This window comes from Cupressus sempervirens, chromosome 5, assembly GCF_028749045.1.
Source record: "Cupressus sempervirens isolate cs-2001-9-10 chromosome 5, ASM2874904v1, whole genome shotgun sequence".
In the NCBI taxonomy this organism is placed as follows: Eukaryota; Viridiplantae; Streptophyta; class Pinopsida; order Cupressales; family Cupressaceae; genus Cupressus; species Cupressus sempervirens.
This window is the reverse complement of record NC_143122.1, coordinates 92,165,477-92,183,295: the sequence shown is the minus strand read 5'-3', so window position 1 is coordinate 92,183,295 and position 17,819 is coordinate 92,165,477. Positions and strand designations below refer to the sequence as shown.

The window sequence follows — 17,819 nt, the reverse complement described above, 5'->3', positions numbered from 1 at the left end:
CACTGAAGGGGAACCCATCAACTATCATGAAGCCACGCTACAGACCATGAATTTGGGAGATGAAGCCGAACCACGGAAGATACTAGTGGGAGACAACTGGGACCCAGTACTGAAGGCAGTGACATTCAAGATATTTTTGGAGTATAAGGATGTGTTTGCATGGACATACAAGGACCTGAAAGGAGTACTCTCGGAGTTGTGTGTGCACCGCATCACGTTGATTGAAAGAGCACTACCTGTACGAAAGTGGCCGTACAGGATGAACAAGAACTATGCAGCTTGGGTTACGGAAGAAATCAACCGCATGCTGGAGGCTGGCATTATCTTCAAGGTGCAGACCAGTGAGTGGGTGTCGCCGATAGTAATTTCACTAAAGGACACCACCCAGATCTGGATATGCGTCGATTTCAGATGCCTGAATGCAGTCACCATCAAGGATTCGTTCCTGATTCCATTTGTGGACAACATTCTGGAGGAGGTAGCAGGACACGAGATCTACTTGTTCATGGATGGATTTTTCAGATACAATCAAATTTCAATCGTAGAGGAGGATAAACTGAAGACGACATTTGTTGTAGAAGATGGACTATATGCATATAACCGGATGTCGTTCGGCTTGTGCAATGTGCTTGCTACATTCCAGCGGATCATACTGCACATCTTCGAAAAGATGTTTGTCGGAAACTTCAAGGCATTTCTGGATGATTGGTCAGTGTTCAGTGCCGAGGACAAACATCTAGCAGCTCTGGGTGAGTGTATGGAGAGATGCTGACGTGCGCGCCTAGCCCTGAACCCGAAGAAGTGCAGGTTTATGGTTCCGTAGGGAAGGTTGCTCGGACACAGTCTGTAAGGAGGGATTGAAGACAGATTTGGATAATGTGAGGGTCATATTGGAGATGCAGCCATCCACCAATGTATCAGAGGTAAAATCTTTCCTCGGGCATATAGGCTATTATAGACACTTCATCAAAATTTTTGCCAAGATAGCATACCCGTTGGACAAGTTAACGTGCAAAGGAGGATTGTTCCGATGGGAGAAGGAAAAGGATGAAGCATTTGAAGGGCTCAAAGTACGGTTGGCTACAGCACCTATCTTGGCGTATCCAGATTGGAGCAAAGAGTTTCATGTACATGTTGATGCCTCCAACTATGCAATTGGAGCAACCTTGGCATAGACAAGTACCCACAGGCTAGATCACCCGATCTACTTTGTAGTTGACTGCTATCAAAAGCCGAACAAAATTATAGTATGACTGAACGGTAAGCCTTGGGGATGGTCTACGCTGTATAGAAATTTCGTCATTACTTGTTGTTGACACCATTTATCTTCTATGTCGACCATCAGGCTCTACTGTATATGATCAACAAACCTGTCATTCAAGGAAGGATTAGCCGCTGGTTACTTTTGTTGCAGGGGTTTACCTTCAAGATGATCGTACGGTCGAGGAAGAAACATGTAAGTGTAGATCATCTATCATGCCTCAAAACAGGAGAGCCGCTAGACGATGTAAATGATGACTTCTTTGACGTAGAGCTGTTCTAGATTGCTGTATTGCCAAAGTGGTACGCGAGCATCAGAGAGTACCTGTCGACGGGACAGTTTCCAAATAGCATGTCATTGAATGAAAGATGGAAGTTGGTGTTATGGAGCCGAACATTTCAGCTAATTAATGGGCTGTTATATAAAATGGGACCCAATCAAATCCTAAGGCAATGCATCCTAGAGGAAGAGATCCCAAGGGTACTAAAGGAAGCACATGAAGGACTGATAGGACACATGGGGCCAGACACAACTGCACGAAAGATACTTCTGGTAGGACTATGGTGGCCAACGGTACACAACGATGCCGGGGAGTGGGTCGTCGCATGTGATACATGTCAGCGAGCCGGGAAACCTTTGAAGAGAGACTTTATGCCTCTGAATCCCTCTCATGCTTAGGAATTTTTTGAATGATGGGGATTGGACTTCATCGGACCCTTGAAGGCGAGCAGAACTAGAAGGTGCCGATACATCATCGTAGCGACGGAGTACTTGACCAAATGGGTGGAGGCACGCGCACTACTAGATAACTTGGTGGTAAGCACAAAAAAATTTATTTATAAGCAAATTTACTAGGTATGGGATTCCATTGCAGCTAACGAGTGATAGGGGAAGACATTTTGTAAACCATGTTATCCGCCTGCTCACCACGGAGTTTACCATTCGTTATCAAGCCCGTACTACCCAAGAGCGAATGGACAGGCCGAGGCCACTAATAAAATATTGGTATCGATTATCTACAAATCCTGTGCGGTCGAAGGCGAGGATTGGGAGGACAAATTACCCTCTGCCCGTTGGGCTTACCGCACGACGTATAAGGTCACAATAGGACACACCATTTCAATTGATGTTCGGACAGGAGGCTGTAGTACTAGCTGAATTCATGATTCCGAGCCTAAGGATTGCATTGGAAAACAAGTTAGGCGACATGGACAGTTTAAGAGAGCGGCTGTACAAATTGAATAGGTTGGAAGAAAAGTGGTTATTAGCGCAGTGGGCGACTGAGGTAACGCAGAATAGGCGAAAGGCATGGCATGATAAGCACTTGAAACTGAACAGGTTTCAACCTGGACAGTGGGTGAAGTACGACGACCGAAATGAGATCAAGCTAAGTAAGTTCAAAGTTAAGTGGGTCGGGCCGTATCAGATCCGAGAGGTAGGCGACAATGGAGCGATCAAGTTGTGGATGTTGGATGGACAGGAAGTTCTGGACATAGTGAATGGGTGCAAGTTAAAAATTTATCACACACCCGGTAAGCCATCGCCATCCATGAATAGGAAGGAGCAGAATTTTGTTTCAAATAATTGAAAAAAAAAGAAAAAAAAAAGAGCACCGTACGGTCAAGGACTGTACGGCATTTTGGAAAAGCAATTGAGCACTGTACGTTGTTTGCTAGAATGAGATCAAGCCAAGTAAGTTCAAAGTTAAGTGGGTCAGGCCGTATGAGATCCGAGAGGTAGGCGACAATGGAGCGATCAAGTTGTGGATGTTGGACGGACAGGAAGTTCTGGACATAGTGAATGGGTGCAAGTTAAAAATTTATCGCACAGTGTTTGCTGGACAGTGGGTGAAGTATGACGACCGGAATGAGATCAAGCCAAATAAGTTCAAAGTTAAGTGGGTCGGGCCGTATCAGATCCGAGAGGTAGGCGACAATGGAGCAATCAAGTTGTGGATGTTGGACGGATAGGAAGTTTTGGACATAGTGAATGGGTGCAAGTTAAAAATTTATCGCATGCCCGGTAAGCCATCGCCATCCAGGAATAGGAAGGAGCAGAATTTTGTTTCAAATAATTGAAAAAAAAAGAAAAAAGAAAGAAAAAAAGAGAGCACCGTACGGTCAAGGATCGTACGACATTTTGGAAAAGCAATTGAGCACTGTATGGTGTTTGCTAGAACACTGTACAGTAGGAAGTCCAACATATAACCTGTACGGTCCTTCAAACAATAAGTCATTCTTGAATGCACAGAGAGTACTGTACGACATTCTAGGTGAAGCATACCGTACAGCTTTGGGAGCAACTGATACACTGTACGGCATTTTTAATAGTCACCATACGGCATATCACTTTACAGGCTTATCACCGTACGGACTTGGTGTCAGAAATATGGAAGGGTTATGGCATTTAGCATTCATGATTGAAGGCGTCTACTGGAGGTATTTCGTGCTCTGAACGCATTGATTATTGAGCCATGGCATCATCATACGGAGATTTTTTTATAATGGAACAGCATTTACCATACCGCATCAACAAAACCTGATGGATACAAGTCATTGAAGGCATTGCATTCGTTCTCGGGCATTCTCATAAACATTTTCTATGCTCCCAAATATGGATACTGGAGGCGTCAAACCTGGCTTCAGGCAGTGACACCATACGGCTCCCACTTGGAAATATTAAGAGGTCACGTACGGCATCAGACATTCGTTTTGAATCTGGCAAGTTGTAGGCACTACAAGGAACCCGTACGGCCTTTATTTTGTGAACTACAAATGTTAGTTGATAACGTCTAAGGAAGAAAGGGGTATCTTTGCGTTGAGGAAGCCCTCTCCAATTCAGAAAGTGTTGGCGACTGTGCATAAGGAGGTATTCCGTACGTGGGTATGGCATGAATTGGGTAGGTGGACTGTTGAGCAAAGATTAGCAGTGTGACTAAAAACGTGGGAGGAGTTAGGCATTCCAGATTCTTTTTCATTCTGCAGGAGCAGCCATACAGAATTCTACCTAATGAATTCAATCTCTATTTAGGCCGGTAATTCATAGGGAAAAAAAGGGGCAGCCGTACGGCTGTACGACATAACAGGAGTAGGCCAATGTCCGTACAAGTAAGGAGGGAATTTTTGCAAGCCGTACGGACAAGTAACTGACCTAACGGCTTTCTTTTCAGCAAAAGGCATAGTATGCAATCAGCTCGTAGGAGGGCTTGGAGGAAGCAACTGGGGCAGGATTCGACCATGAACCAAGATGTGCAGGTAGGACCCTCTCACGCACAGCCGAAGGGGAAGGACAAGGGCAAGCACAGAGCAAAAGTGCAGACTCAGCCGGATGTGCAGGCAACGCCATGGATTGTAGTTTTTGAAGGATTGAATGGATGGGATTGCCAGAAGTGGTGGGATGAAAATTAAGATACTCACCTGGTTAAAGCAAGCATCAGAAAGGCACAGGTGGAATGGGCTATTTGGATGCCACTTTTCTATATCGGAGATTTTGAGGGCGTTTTGTGGCCTATGATTGAGGCTTATGACAGGCATTCTCAGAAGTGTTCAATTCTGTATCTGGGGTATGACATCATGGTATCATTTTAGCCAGCCGATTTTATGAGTATTTGGTATACCGAGAGCAACGCAAGGAGGAGCCAAGATTGATGGTAAGCGCAAAAAGATGAGCAGGGAGACAAAGTTGCAGCTAATACGGATGGTGTGTAACGACCAGGTACAGCAACAGATGGATACCCTTATAGACACTTTGAAGGGAAGAGGGCTGCGGAAGTCTGATATTCGAGAGGGCCATTGGAAGTGCTTGATGGATGTGGTAAAAAGCAAGCTTACAGGATCCAGCAGGGTGTCCGACATTTCCTTTCCGTTGGTCAGTATGATGAACGAGATCATGAACGGGAAGGTGTACGACTGGGCTTCTCTGTTAGCCACGCGCATGGATGAGTTCATGACCCTATAGCACAAAACATTCTATATGCCGCACTACGCCATCGGACTCTTTTTGGAAGCTACGGCGAGGACGATACCCCATGAGCAGTTGGAAATTAAGCCAAGTCTGGCAGTACCTGGCGAGCCTTTGGTGATGCAATGGAAGCATTTGGATTCACCTATAGGATAGAAAGGCGTGGGCCAGAAGTGGGCATGGCAGGAGATGGAGGAATCAGGCAATACGGATGGTGGCCGCTAGGACACATCTTGTGAGGAGGATGACTTTGAAGATATGGAGGTGGAGCAGGATGAGGAGGAAGATGATGAGGAAGGCGGAGTAGTTTCAGCAGTCCCACTTCGCTTTCCACGTCAGTTGACGGCTGCACCAGTAACTACTACTTCTACTACTTTAGTTCAGGTAGGTCCAACACCACACATACACACCATGGCGGATGTCCACATCCCAAGATTCAGACAGTTTCGGCGTCCAGTGGTGATGACCCCGGTCACTCTACATTCTAGATCATGGGCAGCAGCAGTGGCAGGATCAGTCTCACATTCAACACCTGTCCAACCTAGAGTGAGCTAGAGGACAGCATCACAGCGGCCACAACTATGCGTACGCAGCTAGCGGGATTGCAGCTGCAGCCAACGGTTTAGGAATCGAATCCCATACTTGTAGCAGAGAGTTTGCCTTAGCCACTTCCTGTAGCCGAGCCAGTAGCAGAGGGAGGAGTCTGTTACGGAGGTGCTCAGGAGCAGGTTTGTCTAGAGGTGATTGGGATGGATGCAGTAGTCACCATAGTGGACACTTTGTTGGATGAGGATCAGGATGCTGATTTTAGTATTCCGGAAGCGGAACCCTAGGTGTCTGCAGTGGACTGGATGGGTGCTGCAAGTTAGGTGAGTGAGTACTTGAGGCGACGGCTGCTTGCCCCTGTTGCTAGAGGTCCTTCCATTCAGTCTCCTATGAGAGAGCACAAGTAGTTGGAAGCCATTTGCTTGAGCAGCGAGGTAGTTGAGGTACCGGCATCACCAAGGGTGGAGGATCAAATTCCAGCAGTAGCCGCAGGGAAAGTAGACAAAGGGGTACAGGCAACGGGCCCTCTACCCGAAGTGGAGAAGGATAAGGATGTTCATTCTCGCCTTGCTGTCATCACATAGCAGAGCAAGTTCCTGGCAGAGTTGGTGCTTATAGAAAGAAGACGGGCAGAGGCTGGGCAGGAAGCTTGGGAGACGACCGAGAAGGCTCAGGAGGAGATAGCCGACTGACTTGCCACCCAGCAAAGTGCGTGGGAAGTAGAGCGGACAACACTGTTAGCACAGCTCGAGGAAAGTGCATGAGGGAAGCAATAGGTGGAACAACAGCTAGCAACAACAGAGCAACAGTTGGTAGAAGCTCTTCAACAGAAGTACACAACGAAGAAGGCTCATGATCAGAAGGAAGCTGAGTGCCAGGAGGTTGCATTGATGTTGAAGGAAGTAGTGGAAGAGAACTTTCAGATCAGAGTTGATTTGAAGGTCTAGACAGATCAGGTGTATCAGCTTCGACGCAGCCGGTCTTCGTAGTCAGAGACACAGCCTTCGGGTTCATGATGTATAAGTCCATGTTGTTTTTGTTGTTTTGTGAATAATTTAGTCAGTTGTTGGGTTTTTTTTGTGTCGTCGTCGGGAGATGACTTTTCTTTTTGGGGGGGATGATGTCGTCAGTAAATATTGTATCAGGATGCATCCCGTTAGTGTATCAGGATGCATCCTGTTGGTGTATTAGGATGTATCCCGTTGGTGTATTAGGATGTACTCCGTCTGTATCGGGATGTATGTCGTCGGTATCGGCCAACAAGGTGTGTGTATCGGGAAGGTTCTACTATTGTAGCCGACATGTTGTATGTGGCCGACGGATACCTTCGGGAAGGTTCCTTGAATAGTATTTATATCCCCCTTTGGGATCATTGTAATCATCATAGCATCATAAGCATAATGTAATATCTTGGCATATGCGAATATAATGAGTTCGGCTATTCTTATCTGCGGTTCTCATCTATTCTCTGTATGCATTATTTTCTTTACCCAGTAGGGTAAACAATTAACAGCAAAAAAATAATTTTGGAAAGCTTAACATGCAACACACATTCTCATCTCCATAAACTCTAAACAAGGAAGGAATGTCTGAGTTATTTATTAATTGCTTCAGAATTTAAAAAAATTGGTTCTTCGATGCTGACATTACACAATCTTTGTCAAGAATAAGCTGCTCCACTCACTCAACGGAACAATCTGAATTTGTCACTCAAAAAAGATAAATTTGTGAGCTGCCAAGAATCAAAGTTTACAACTATCAGAGTATACAGACACCTACAACCATCATACACCAAAAATAATACGACATTGCCCTTGAGGGGCAGGCAGTTATGGGTTGCAACGGTTCACCTCACAGCCCCTAGGGGTTTATATGTACTCTCCCGAATGAAATGTATTAGCATCATTATGGTTAGCAATATGTATGAAGTCATAGTCAGATGTAAACTTGAATGATATTAATGGAAGAATTGGCAGTATTCTAATATCTCAATGTTCTTTATCGTCTTTGAAACATTTCTTCTATCTGTAGTATGCATTAATTACATTGCATCAGGGAGAGTACATATAAACCCCTAGGGGGTGTGAGGTGAACCGTTGCGACCCATAACTGCCTACCATTTAGGTATAGTAACAATCTAACAACATATTTGATGAAAACAATACAGTTATACCCAACAACAAATATAAATCATCATGAACAATGTACAAATCAACAAACCATATGGACACCATATATATAGGGAGAAAATCTTGTGGGTAAAACTTCACACTTAAGAGGCCCAAATTGTATTCTTCTCAAACAAGAGATTACAATATTACAAATTTCTTGCCCGTTTTACTTAGTAATCCAACATTATGATGGTAAATTTAAAAGAATATATGAATACACTATTGAAAAACTAGAAATCTTAAATGATTTTTAAAACAATAAACTAATATTATGAACTCAAAAGCAGAACGCCCAAGTCTTCATGTCAAAATATAAACATCTTGAAATGGGAATAATATGTAACTCTTACGCTCTTACACATCATAAATTGTCATAATTGTTGTTTTTGTTAGAATCAGGGAGCACTGAGAGGGGTAGGGGGGAGGGAATTGGTGCAATAGTATTCATAATTTTATTGATCCAAAACCAAACTTTAAATCCACAAGTAACTGGAATGAAACTAAACAAGATGATCAACACATATACCATCATAGCACCATAATTTATTTTTGGCAAAAACCTTGTTAAGGGAAAAACTTTGGTGGAGATGATACCCACAAATATCTTACTACTACAATATTAAGTACCTTGTTAAATGTAATAGTATATATGAAACATAATGTATTACGAAATAATTGGTAAAATACTTGCTTAATATTAACAGAGGCTGAGAGGTCTATATATATACAAAAGAATTGAACGATGTTTCCTTAGGAAATGATCGTAAAGAAAGAAACATTCTATTCTAGCTAAAATAACGCTAAAGAAAGTTAACAGAGAACTACGAACTAACTAATATTAGAAACATTTTAATATTTACAATAGATTACAAATAGATAACCATTAAATAATAATAGAAGTTTATCTATTATCGAAATACCCTCCCTTAATGGTTAATCTATCCACAACACTAAGTTGTTCTTTGAATTTGACAAACTTATTAGGACCAAGAGGCTTGGTGAAAATGTCTACAGTCTAATCCGTGGTAGGAACATACTGCAAGTCTATTGTCCCGTCTTCAACCAATTGTCGTATGTAGTGATAATGAACATCTACATGCTTGGTTTGTTCATGGAAGACTAGATTTTGTGCTAATTTGATAATGCCTTTGTTATCAACAAACAAAGTGGTTAGTCCTACTGGTGGCATTTGCATGTCCTCAAGCATCCGGCAAAGCCAAACAACTTCACAACTTGCCTTGATTGTCCCTTTATATTCAGCCTTTGTAGAGGAGAGAGAAACTGCCTGCTACTTCTTACTGGTCCATGTGATGGCACCGGATCCCAAATCAAACACATATCCAGAAGTTGACTTTTTATTGTCAACAAAGCATGCTCAATCTTAATCTGTGAACGCAATGAGTCTAGGATTAGAACTTCGAGAGTAAAGAAGTCCATAAGTTGAAGCGCCCTTCACATAATGAAGCACATGCTTTGCTGCCATCCAATGATCGGCCTTAGGAGCTGTCATAAAACATGAGATGTAGTTGATTGCGAAGCTAATATTAGGCCTAGTAGCAGAGAGGTAGTTGAGGCTGCCTACTAGTTGCCTGTATGTGGTATCATTAATGAAAGGAGAATTAGACTTGGCTGATAACTTGAGACCTTTCTCCATGGGTGTAGATGCAGGCTTGCAATCCTGCATACGCAATTTGTCTAATAGAGCCCTGACATATTTGGACTAAGAGATGAATATACCAGAAGATTGTTGTCAAACCTCAACACCTAGGCAATAATGCATGAGGATATGCAAATGTCACTAATAGGACTGACCACTCTGTTGATAACAAAGGTGTTATCAAATTAGCACAGAATCCAGTCTTCCATGAACGAACCAAGCATGTGGATGTTCATTGTCACTACATATGATAGCTTGTTGAAGACGGGACAATTGACTTGCAATATGTTCCTACCACGGATTAGACTACAGACATTCTCATAGAGCCTCTTGGTCCTGATAAGTTTGTCACATTCAGAGGACAACTTGGTGTTGTGGATAGATTGACCATTAAGGGAGGGTATTACGATAATAGATAAGCTTCTATTATTAGTTAATGGTTATCTATTATCGTAATAGAATGCACATGCTTTCAGGCTTCCTAGAGCTTATTACAATAATAGATAAGTCGTCTATTATTAGTTAATGGTTATCTTGTAAATATCTTAAGCTTTAGTTTGCTTTTGTTTTTTGCTTTCTCTAGAATAGAATGTTTCTATTCTTTCCGATGGTTTCCTAAAGAAACATCGTCTCATTCTTTTGTATAAATTGACCTTTCAGTCTCTGTTAATAACAAGCAAGTATTTACCAATTACCTCGTAATAGAGCTTACAACTCAATACAAAATCCAAAATACATTAAGGCATAAAGCCACTTACAAAATCAGATAGGACTTACAGTTCAAGACTAAATTGACAAATAGCATTAACTATGCCAAAACAGTTCCAATGAAGCTTTGTTTCTCTTATATCAATATCACATCATAAAACATTATTCTCCTTGCATATCATGTCAACCAACCATCCCACATCATCACATCCAAAACTCGATACTATATACATGCCAAAAACATATCTTAGTCGGCCCAATAGGTATATAATGAAACATGTAGAAGATTCCATTATATCTCAATCAATTCATCACATAATAGCTTGCTAAGATAATGGAATATTCTCCATAGTTGGCATTACCAAGATTAATCACTAAAAGAAACATAATCAGTGATTTACCAATTTTACCAATAGATCAAAACAATACCATTACTTTCCCAGACAATTTACCAATAACCTGATACTAAGCTAAGAATAATTCACATCCAGTCACTTAAAAATCTGCCATGATTGGATTAGATATATTTTGGTGTCTACTTTCAAGATACAATATCGCAGCTTTTGACACTTTAACCTTTGTCTGTACTAACTCAATATTTTGCATTGTTCTTCATACTTAGCTGTTTTCATTACCAAAACAATTGGTAGACAAAATATCTGTAGGGTGGCCAAGAGTAAAGTGTATAGTTGACATCAATGGCAACATGCATGTCATGCACTATCAGATATCTCTTGCCAACTTTTCATGTGTTTAGATTTTAGGCATTCCATGAGGACAACGAATGCCTTATCATAGCACCTATCTTGGGAAGAACAACTCCCTGTTTTGACTTTTTCTTAAATGACCTGTATATTCTGCTGTAGTGGCAGACTATATAGTTTCTGCTACAGGAACTAACAGGATTAAATATGCTACAGGAACTAACAGGATTAAATATGCTACAGGAAGTTATGCAGAAAGTTAATGTCATGTTTTAAATTTTAATGTTTGTAATAAAGTCCTATGATGTGGTGGTATAAATGGAATAGTCACTTAGGACAAAGTTAATTTTAGTTTTATGTTGAGTCAGTTTTATATAAGTGTGTTTTGTGTGTGTTTAATAATTAGGCCAGCTATGTAATCGATGACAACAAGAAGTTGACGGTAGATTTTGATATCTAATTTATCATGATTCAAAAACGGTTTTCTTTTCTTGTTTTGGGCTGACGTTTCATATTGCCAATAGAGGAGAAGGGAAAGTATTATTAAGGCCGATTTTTGTAATCGAAAAGAGAGAGATATGGCAAGAAGAATAGAAAGAGTTTATGTTTTTTTTCTGATTTTTGAGTTTTACAACTTGGATGTGTGGTTCAGTTTGTTTCCTTTGTTAAATCGACATTCAAAGTTCCAAGATTTTAGCAATTCTTTTGTTTTAGAACAGCAACGTATCGATTGAGTTTTGGAATCAAATTTTAATTTGTTGTTTTGAAAGTTGTTGAAGGAAACACGATTTTCTAATCCGTGAATATAAACATTGTTGTTTTGAGAGTCACATTCATCTATGGGAGTTTGTTAAACTCTTTGCGATCTGTTTCTAGGATCATAGATCTCGTTGCGAGTTTGTTAAACCTTGCTCGTGCCTGTTCGGAAGTAGATCTTTGAATTTGGTGAATGTCTTTATGTATTCACCAATATGCTGAAATCACATAACTAATATGTGAGGATGGTAAAGTTTGGTTCGAGTCATAAATTTACAGATTTGGAGAGTGACAGAGGATGTCATATTTGATGAGTAGTTTATTATCGGATTTTAAATAAAGTATGGAGAAAGGTGGTATGGATTTGACCACAGTTTATTGTTGATTGATAATCTGTTTGTAGACGGGTTGATGTTAAGTTTTCTGTATTCACAGATGATCAATTCATTGATATATTTCAATTTAACTAGGGAAGTGGTCGGTTTGTATTAAGTTGACGTAGGAAACCAAATGTGGCGACAGGAGGTCAAGACAATTCTTGGCACATGACAGTTTATGAATTGATATGAAGTAAAGTAGTTGGATAGCAATCTGAGATTGATTTAAAATTGTTCCTAGAAGGTGTATGTGCCCCTTGAAGCAATTTAGTTAAGTGATTAATTTCCTCCTGAGTTTTCCAAGGTGAGGCTTTGCATCATTTTTGGTATCAGAGCTAAAGTTAGTAGATCCTTGTTAATCTAATTTTTCAGATTGAAAAATGAGAGTTGAAAACATAATTGAAGAAGTTGAAGAAACAAGAACAAGACACCCTCAAAGACATTCTATATTCTGGACAAAGTGCAAGTGCAAGAACAAGGTATGGAAAGTTGTAGTTAACAGTGGTTCTTTTGAAAATATAATCTCAGTAGAAATGGTTGAGAAACTTAATCTTCCAAGAGTACCTCATGATTTACCTTACAGAGAATGTGTTAGGAGATGAACAGTAGATTGATGTGTTTGAAAAATTATATGTTTCTTTTAATATTGGACCATATTTTGATACCATTGAATGTGATATTATGCCTTTAAAAGATTGTCATTTGATTTTGGGAAGAGCTTGGCAATATGATAGGTCAACCGTATATGATTGTAGAGAGAACACATACACCATCAACAAGAATGGCAAGATGGTGTTGTTTCCATTGAAAGATGATGAAACATGGAAGGAATCAAGAAGTTTAGGCCTTATTGATAGGATAGCATTTCCAATGCATTATGAAATTAAAGAGGAAGTGAAAGAAGTTTTGATGGAGGCTAATGAAACTGTGGAGAAGGCGGCCATAAAGAGTGCAGATGTATGTGAAGTTGGGACAGAAATTTCAATAATGATAGATGTAAGTTGTCCTTTGGAAGGGAAAGAATACAAAATGCAGCAAGAGCACGAAGTGCAACAAGTAAATTCTAATGAGAACAATAAAGAGGAAAGTCCTATGGGATTTGAGTGTGATAAAGTTATGGTTGGAACAATAATGCGTCCTTTCAAAATAGAGATGAGTACAATGCTGAAAGGTACTCCTATGAAAAAGATTTTGGAGGCAAATGATGAAGCCTTAGAATTGCACGGTGTAGTGAAATGTCAAGAGGAATGGCATGAGGATGAAGATAAATAATGTGTAGCAGCAAGTCATGAAGAAGAATCTGATTTATGGGAAGTGTTTACAGCTATCATGGGAGAATGGCAAAAGCATGGTGGTAGTATGGAGACTCAGCATGAAGAAGTTTCCAAAGAAGAGAGATCTGATGATGTTATGGAAAAAGAAAATGAGGCTGAATATGTTTATGACAATGTAACAAATTAAATTGTGAATATGTTTATGACAAGGTAACAAATTTCGAATATGTTTATGACAAGGTAATAAATTCTGATTATGTTTATAACAAGGCTGAAGAAATTCAGATTGAGAAATTTGATTTGGTTCCAAGAGAAGAGACTATAGAAAAGTTGGTTATGGCTTATGAAAGGGATCAAGTATTTGTGCATTCTCTATGTATGGAGATATGGCATGTTTGTAAGGACAAGAAAGAGGAATTTCATTGGCAAACGTATTTGGTGGAGTTTCAAATGTATGCAGTTGTAGAGGTCTTACATGTGATAAAGTTGTTATTGGAAATTAATGATCAGCAACAAATAGTTTTCATGTTACGAAAAAGAGACAAACCAAAGATTAAGATGAAGAAGGAAAGACAAATACAAGGGAGTCAAGGCCAAGAAATTACAAGATTGCAACTAGAAAATGAATATAAGCCTAAAGTAAAGATGAAATGTTTTTCCTTTCTAATATTTATTTTTGCAAGTGTTTCTAAGAAGACTCAAAGGAGACAATATAGTTAGTATTTAATTAAATGGAATAACAAACCTGCAACAAAAGATATTTGGATGGATGAGAAACAAATCAGCAAGCATGGTTCATCACTACAACATCTCATCTCAAGAGGACTTGAGATTCATTCAACAGGGGAGTATGCTGCAGTGGCAGACCAGATAGTTTCTGCTATAGGAACTAATAGGATTAAAGATGCTATAGAAAGTTACGCAGATAGTTAATGTCATGTTTTAAATTTTAATGTTTGTAATAAAGTCCTATGATGTGGTGGCATAAATGGAATAGTGATTTGATAAACTCTCCAAATATAGCCACTTAGGACAAAGTTAATTTTAGTTTTATGTTGAGTCAGTTTTATTTAAGTGTGTTTTGTTTGTGTTTAATAATTAGGCCAGCTATGTAATCGATGACTACAGGAAGTTGATTGCAGATTCAGATATTTGATTTATCATGATTCAAAAATGGTTTTCTTTTCTTGTTTTGGGCTGACGTTTCATATTCCCAATAGAGGAAAAGGGAAAGTATTATTAAGGCAGATTTTTGTAATTGAAAAGAGAGAGATACAACAAGAAGAATAGAAAAAGTTTATGTTTTTTCTTTGATTTTTGAGTTTTACAATTTGGATGTGTGGTTTAGTTTGTTTCCTTTGTTAAATTGACATTCAAAATTCCAAGATTTTAGCAATGCTTTTGTTTTAGAACAACAACGTATCGATTGAGTTTTGGAATCAAATTTTAATTTGTTGTTTTGAAAGTTGTTGAAGGAAACATGATTTGATTTTCTGATCCGAGAATGTAAACATTGTTGTTTTGAGAGTCGCATTCATCTATGGAAGTTTGTTAAACTCTCTGCGATTTGTTTTTGGGACCGTATAGGAGTCATGTATCATATTCTTTTTATTTCCATTTGTTTTATTGTTTTATTTAACCCTACTCGTGCCCGTTCAAAAGTAGATCTCTGAGTTTGGTGAATGTCTTTATATATTCACCAATATGCTGAAATCACATAACTAATATGTGAGAATGGTAAAGTTTGGTTCGAATCATAAATTTACAGATTTGGAGAGTGACAGAGGATTTCATATTTGATGAGTTGTTTGTTATCAGCTTTTGAATAAAGTATGCAAAAAGGTGGTATGGATTTGATCACAGTTTATTGTTGATTGATAATCTGTTTGCAGTCGGGTTGATGTTCAGTTTTCTGTATTCACAAATGATCAAGTCATTGATATATTTCAATTTAAATAGGGAAGTGGTCGGTTTGTATTAAGTTGATGCAGGAAACCAAATGTGGCGACAAGAGGTCAAGATAGTTCCTGTTGCATGACATTTTCTGAATTGATATGAAGTAAAGTAGTTGGATAGCAATCTGAGATTGATTTAAAATTGTTCCTAGAAAGTGTATGTGCCCCTTGAAGCAACTTAGTCGAGTGATTAATTTCCTCTTGAATTTTCCAAGGTGAGTCTCTGCATCAGATTCAAATTCTTTTTTGCACAATATTCTAAGTACCATAGAAAATAATAATAAACGAAAAATGACCTTCACTCTCACATGCATGTCCTATGTTTTGACTCTTTCTCAAATGATCTCAAAGATCATACATCATTTATCATCTACATGAACAAACAAAATTAATCAAGACATGATTTGCAAGGTAAATGACACATCTAATCTTATTACTCAACTACCTAATAGTATTGAGATTGATTCCAAGTATGAAGGTATTGACTTCTACCCTACAATCACAAGAGCTAGGATTGGGGAGGTTAATGTGGATTTGTTCAAGCATTTTGTGGAACCTATTGAGAGGAATTTGAGGGACGTCAAGTTGAATGAGAACATTTGTTGTTATGTGGAGCTTAATCAGTCTTAGAGGTTAATTTTTCCTCACTTCATTTAGTGTGTTTTCCCCCTAGTTTTTTCTATGGGGGTTTGGGGTAGCGCCCCCATGTTAGGGGTCAAGAGGCAATGCCCCTTGTGGGGTCTCGAGGTCAACAACCCTAAGCGCGCTCCCTGTCGTGATACAAGGTGGGGTCAAGGGGTAGCGCCCCTAAAGCCAAAAATGAATTTCCTATTGCAAAAGGTGTCAGGAGTTTATTTTTTTTATTGAACGACATAGTCTAGCCTTAATTTTGTAAGTGGAAAACATCTTGTATAAAAAGGCTAAGGGTTGGGGATTTTATAATGTATGATGATTTAGTAGCTTCTTGTGGTGGTATTGAGTTGCAAGGGATTGCAGATTGTTATCAAGTTGAAATCACCTAATAATATTGGACTTGCTATTTGGTGGATGTAGCCTAGGGATTGGGTGAACCGCATTAAATATTTGTGTCGTGTTGTCTTCTATGTGCTTTGTTCTTTTTTGATATTGGTTATACTTGTATGTAGTTGTTATTTTTGTCTTTCTAATCTTAACAAGTGGTATCAGAGTGAGGTTGTTTTAGTTATCCTTTGTAGGAAGGTCTCACAGTTTAGTGAAAGCAATAGCAGACGAGGGTAAGTTGAAGGTTGAGAAGTTTAATGGGTAGAACTTTCAGTTGTGAAAATTCAAATGGAGGACTCTCTTTATCAGAAGGATTTATGGTGACCATTGGGAGGAAAGGCCAAGAAAGACGCAAATGTGTTAGATGAACACTGAGAAATCTTAGACAGAAAGACACTTGGAAGCATTCCTTTATGCCTGGCACAATCAGTGGCATTTAATACTACACATGCGAAGACAAATGAAGAGTTGATGCAAACTCTAGCAAGGTTGTATGAAAAGCCTTCCTCTTCAAACAAGGTATATCTCATGAAGTTTTTATTTAATATGAAGACAACAGAAGGTGGATTTGTTGTTGATCATTTAAATGAGTTTAACATAATTACCAACTAGTTATCTTCTAAAAATATCAATTTTGATGAAGAAATTGAGACTCTCTTGATTTTGTGTTCTTTGCTTGAAAGCTGGAATGACTCAGTCATGGCTGTGAATAACTCTATTTCTGGTTTTAATACCCTAAAATTTGAAGATGCGATTGGTGTCATTCCGAGCGAGGAAATTTGTAGGAAAAACTCATGTGGTCTACATCAGGAAGTGCCTTGAACACACAAAGCAGAGGCAAAACAAATGAGAGAAAACAATTCGGGAAATTGTGGGAAATCAAGAGGAAAATCAAAGGGAAAGAGGTCTCAATCTAGAGGACCAAGAGATTGTTGGTATTGTGGGAAACTGGGGCACAAGAAGAAAGATTTCTGGTTTTAGAAGAACAATGAAGGGGACAAACAAAAAGAAAACAAGGAGGCAAATGTGGTGAGTAATAAATCCGAAGAGGGTGCTTTGCTTCTTTCCTTAGAAAATGTTGATGATTCATGGGTTTTGGATTCAGGGGCTTCATTTCATGCTAACCCTATGGAAGTTATTTTCTTGATTATGTCCAAGGGGATTTTGGGCTAGTTTATTGGGGAGATAATGAACCCTGCCATATTGTTGAAAAAATAAGAATTAAGATTAAGTTGTAGTATGAGAATCATTGGCTACTACAAGAGGTAAGACATGTATCAAGGTAGTAAAAATTTGATTTCAACAAGGCAACTGGGTTATGAGGGTTGCACAGTTATTTTTATGATAACAATTGGAAGGTTTCAAAAGTTTCCTTTGGAGTAGCAAAAGGTGTAAAAGTAGGCACCTTATATCTTTGTATAGGTCATACT

General features: G+C 39.2%; 1 protein-coding gene across 1 annotated transcript in view; it reads left to right on the top strand.

Annotated features, from left to right (window-relative positions):
• The window catches only part of LOC149554702 (integral membrane protein (Protein of unknown function DUF92, transmembrane)), a 106,673-nt gene that overhangs the window by 82,686 nt on the left and 6,168 nt on the right, over positions 1 to 17,819 (top strand). The window lies entirely within an intron of this gene.